A 5,273-nucleotide genomic window follows, 5' to 3' on the forward strand; every position below is an offset into this window, starting at 1 on the left:
GCTAGAACTTCAGGATCTTCCTCATTCATCTCATCATGAATGGAATGCTGTACATGGTGTAGATTGCATGGATTTATCATGGTTTTAGTAGGGAATCTACTAGATGTGCAGTTAGGTTCTAATTGTGTACCTTGAGGTTCAGCAGTTCCTGGCTTTAGGCTTTCCAGCAGCTTTCTCATCTGTTCTTGTGATTCCAACATTTGCCTTGTTTGGAACTCCATCATCACCTGCATCCGCATCTCCATTTCCGCTCTCAATCTTTGATTCTGCTTCTCTATCATGGCAGAAATAACCGGGTTTAGTGTAGAAAATCAGGTTGAGTTTGAGAGGGAACCTGGTACTGCTGCTGAGGTCTAGGTTGGAACTGTTGTTTCTGCTGAAATTGGGACTGAAACGGAGGCTTTTTCCCTTGGTGGAAGCTCTCTCCATTTTGAAAGCTAGTCTTCTTTTGTCCAGCCCATGGTTGTTGTTGGTTGAACGCTTTCACCTCCTCTTCCATGGACTGACAAGCTCCATCTTCATGATCTCTGCTGAAACAGAGAGAGCAAATTTTAGCTTTAATTATTGCGGAATTGTTAAGGAAAACATTTCTCAAGGTGGAGGTGAGCTCCTCCAATTTCAGGTTTGTTTCCTTAAGGCCTGCTTGCAGCTCCACCTCCTTTGCATTGACTTGCAGCACTCCTGCCCTCTTTGGCTGCAGATTTCTCCCATTTTGGTTTGCTCCGATTTCCTACAGGTCAGTTTCTGCAACTCTCTCCAAAATGTCAAACACCTCGTCCTCATATGTAGTGTAAAATGTGCCACTGGTGGCTAAATTGACCTTATTTTTCATGAAATCTGAGAGAAATTCATAAAAAATTTGGGCTAATTGACAGTGCTCAATTCCATGATGAGGGCATTTCCTCAACAGGTCATTGAACCTCTCCCAAGCTTCACTAAATGCCTCGCCTTCATGGGGATGAAAATTATGGATTTCCCTTCTATATAGAAATGAGTCTTGGAGAGCGGGTAAAATTTCTGTAGAAATTTTCCTTGCATCTCTTCCCAAGAGTTGAAGGTGACTCCTAAATTACGATACCATGAGAAGGCTTTATCTTTTAAAGTCAAAGGAAAATATTTCATTTTTAAAATCTCTGTAGATAAACCTAGAACATTTTGGGAAGAGCATCTAATATGGAAATCATTTAGAAACTCCAAGGGATTTTGTGCAGACAATCCATTAAATTCAGGTAAGGATTGTATCAATGCATTGTCATACCTGAACATGATACACTCACCTATGTTCAGATTTACATCCGCTTGCCTCAACCTTCCGGAGGGTGTTGATCTGTCCAGCATGGTTCTTCTTCTCTCATGCTGTTGACGTCCTTCTTCTGCCATGTTTTCTTGCTGATTTTCTGGTTCTATGACATTAGTTTCTGGAGTGGAGTCTCGCGCAGCGTTCTCTGCAGATCTCTCTCCGGCTTTGGACCTTGTCACTACCATAGACTTCAGAAGAATGTTAGAAGGATAATAAGCTGAGGATTTTATAGTCCTGCAGCTTTAGGAAAATGAATCAACAATACCTGAAAAGAAAAGAAAAAATTGCTACTGTAAAACCGTGCTCCCCGGCAATGGCACCAGTTGATAAGCTCTAATTATGGATATTTTTACTGGTTAATTACTGGTTAATCGTGTGAGGATTTAGCTTATGCAACAATTTTATAACCTCACAGCCTTAGGGCGAGTAAGGTGTCGATCCACAGGGAGCAGGTAAAACAATAGCAAAACCTTTCAGTTTACGTTAGATTATCAGTTCTAAATATTCAATCTTAACAATCAAAGAAATTATCTTCAGTAAAGTTCCTTGAACTTCCACAGAAAAGTTATGTAAAATGATTTCTCTGAGGACTAATAACTTCTTTCTCAGAATTAAATCACAGCAGTTCACCAGTTTTACCCACAGACATCAATCTGTGGGTTTGTCGAATCAACAAACACCAGGCGCTAATACGCACGGGTGCGTCTTGCGCACGACAGCCTCTTCGCACAGCGTGCGCCTGCGCGCGACGGTTGCTGCGTGCAGGTTAAGCCTGCGCGCGGGCGCGGCTGGCGCAGCTCTGCTGCACGCGGGCGAGTCCTGCTCGCGGCGCAGCTGGGTGCAGCTCGGCTGCGGCCTAGGCTGCTAGCAACCTCGGCTAAGGCCTTGGTCGCTGGCGGCTTTAGCTGCTGGTAGCTTATGTTGCTGGCAGCCTTGGCTGCTGGCGGCCTGGCTGCTGCTACAAGAGAGGATTTCAAACTTGGTTGCTAAGAGAAATAGTGGAATTTTAAGGAAAACGAGACGAAGAATGAACAATAAACTTTTAATCAACCAAAACACGAACAATGTCAATTGGAAACGTTGGCAGATCACTGGGATGGATCTTCCAACCCAATCTAGATTGTCTGAAAGGGAGAGAATTACACTGTGCTGAACTTGAGAACTCACTCCAACCAGGTGTCACGTTCCTTGCGGCAAGGTGGAGGTCGTTAATCCCAAGCTATCCCTCAGCTTGCTCCTTCTCTCCAGCTCCAATGCTCATCAGCTCTTGGAGGGTGCAGAACCCTTCTTCTCCAAGCCCTAGACTGTTCAGTTGGAAATTCTGGACAACCTAAAATGAACCCTCAAGAGGCTATTTATAGGTTTCTCTCAATTATGCTTCTTGGAGATTTTTAGGGCTTTTTCTTCCTTATAGTTTTTCGCCAGCTCCTCTTAGTCAAGTGCATTTTTCTTGGTGCCTGATCCATTTCTGAACTCATTAAATCCAATAAGTGAGATCTAATCCACTTGATTCAAAGAATCAAGTGGGGTTAGTAAGTAGGAAAATAATGTACACGAGATATAACCGATATGGATTAAATGAATGCAAATGATACTTTAATGCTCAAGAAATCCTTAATAATTGATGACATATTGAGAGTCATCATAGTAGTCCAAGCCCTGAGACACTGGCGACACTATCTCCTTTCCAAAGAGTTCGCGCTCTTCTTGGATCACAAGGCACTCAATTACCTGCACTCCCAGCAGAAGTTGAGTGACCGACACACGAGATGGATTGAGTATTTGCGGGACTAATCCTTCATCATCAAGCACAAAAAGGGCAAGGACAGCGGTGTCACCGACGCGCTTAGCCGACAAGCCCACGTGCTCAACATCATTAGGGTGAAGGTCCTCGGGTTCGAGGCCATCCTAGAGGGATATGAGAGTTGCCCTGACTTTGGGCCGATCATCACTAGAGTTCGATAGGGACCGTCCCGCGACTACCAGGACTACGTCATTACTAACGACTACCTATTCTATCAGAACAGACTATGCGTGCCACGCATGTCCTTGCGCGACTTCCTCACATGGGAATGTCACGTCGGAGGTCTTAGCGGTCACTTTGGATGTGACAAGACCATCTCTGCCGTATAATACAAATTCTACTGGGCGTCGCTGAAATGCGACGTAGGCAACATTGTTGCCCAGTGCCGCGTATGTGCCTTGGCCAAGCAAGTCAATAATAGTGCCGAGTTATACACCCTGCTACCGACGCCTAAGCGTCCCTGGGATGACGTTAGCATGGACTTTGTCCTAGGACTGCCTCGCACAACACGACGACACGACTCCATCATGGTCGTCGTTGATAGGTTCTCAAAGATGGTGCACTTCGTGCCCCGCGCGAAGACATCCGATGCCACGAAGGTCACACAACTGTTCTTCCGAGAAATTGTGGGCCTCCATGGCCTGCCAGCTTCGATCTAGTCCGATCGAGACGTACGCTTAACGAGCTACTTCTGGAAAACCTTATGGAGTCTCCTCAATACATGGCTCAAGTTTTTGACTGCCTACCACCCATAGACAGACGGTCAAACAGAGGTTGTCAATCTAAGTTTGGGCAACCTACTACGTTCTTTAGTGGGCGAACACCTCGCTACTTGGGATTTGATCATCTCTCACGCCGAGTTCGCATACAACTCCTCGGTGAACCGCACCACAGGGTTCAGCCCGTTTGAGATCGTCTATGGCCAAGCCCCTTGTCGCCCACTAGACTTAGCACCTATTGACCCACATGTTAGGGTATTCGAGGATGGCATGGCATTCACCCAGCATGTTTCTGCATTGCATCAGCATATTCATGATAGGATCACGAGCCAAAATGCATTGTACAAGCAGTTTGCTGACTTGCACTGCCGACCCCGAGTCTTCGATGTGGGAGACCTAGTGCTGGTTAGGCTTAGGCCAGAGAGATACTCTCCCGGGATGGCTAGGAAGCTACATGCTCGTAGTTCCGGCCCGTTCTCGATCCTCCGAAGGGTGGGCAAAAACGCCTACGTCATCAAGATTCCTCCTACGTGGGGAGTAAGGTCCACACTCAACGTGGCGGATTTGGCTCCATGCCGAACCCCTTCTTACCCCCTCGCCCAAGCCTCTCCAGACCCTTTCAGTGTGAGTGAGTTTGCCAGGACCACTCTCCCATTTGTTTCACCCGATTGGCACGAGATAATCGATTGTGTACAGTAGGAGATAATTGACTATGCAGGGAATGAAGTCTCGAGGAGGTTCTTGGTACGGTGGCTAGGATGGACCAGCCCAGACGACACGTGGATATTAGACGCAGAGCTTCGCCACCTTCGGCCAGATCCACTCTAGCCGGTGCCCTTTGATACACCTAACTCACAGGAGTCGAGTTCTTCCGACACCGGGAGGATTGATGGCGCAGCCCCAGCCGAAGCCCCAAAAATGTCTTCGGAGATGTCACCATCATCTTCGACAGCACCAACCGTCCGTGTTCAGCCCGCTTGGCAAGCCAAGGCGATAGTACGCATGCCCGGATTCAAGTACCTCGGGTAACAGATAGCTTTATCGTTGTCTTTACGTCTTTGTTATGTTCGTCATTTTAGTCTTTGTCTTCCTCGTTCGTCGTTTTCTTACTCATCATAGTCACATGTAGGGAGGGAGATCCATCCTATAAGGATCCCCCCCCCGGTTTGCTCCTTCCTTCTGCGCTGTTTTCCCTCGTCGTTTTGGTTTCTTTAAGGTCATAGGTTCAGGTGATTTTTGTTTCATTTTGTGATGTCGGTGTAACGGCCCAACCCTACTTCCCCCCTATATAAGGGAAGCATAGGTTCAGGTGATTTTTGTTTCTTTACTATATTCCATTTAGGCCCTTGCTGAAAAGAATAATAAATAAAACTAATATATGTATGATGTATTATGATGAGTGTGCCGGGATCAGATGGTTCGTATTACGTCACAGGATAAAAATGAGTGG

At 46.3% G+C, this 5,273-nt stretch overlaps 1 non-coding gene across 1 annotated transcript; it reads left to right on the top strand.

Moving 5' to 3' along the window:
* Window positions 1–881: 881 nt before the first annotated feature.
* Window positions 882–986, top strand: LOC144702797 (small nucleolar RNA R71). The gene has a single exon (XR_013581377.1). It is a non-coding gene; the product is annotated as a small nucleolar RNA R71 (small nucleolar RNA).
* The last annotated feature ends 4,287 nt before the right edge of the window (window positions 987–5,273 follow it).

Source organism: Wolffia australiana, chromosome 4 (assembly GCF_029677425.1).
Source record: "Wolffia australiana isolate 7733 chromosome 4, ASM2967742v1".
NCBI lineage: Eukaryota > Viridiplantae > Streptophyta > Magnoliopsida > Alismatales > Araceae > Wolffia > Wolffia australiana.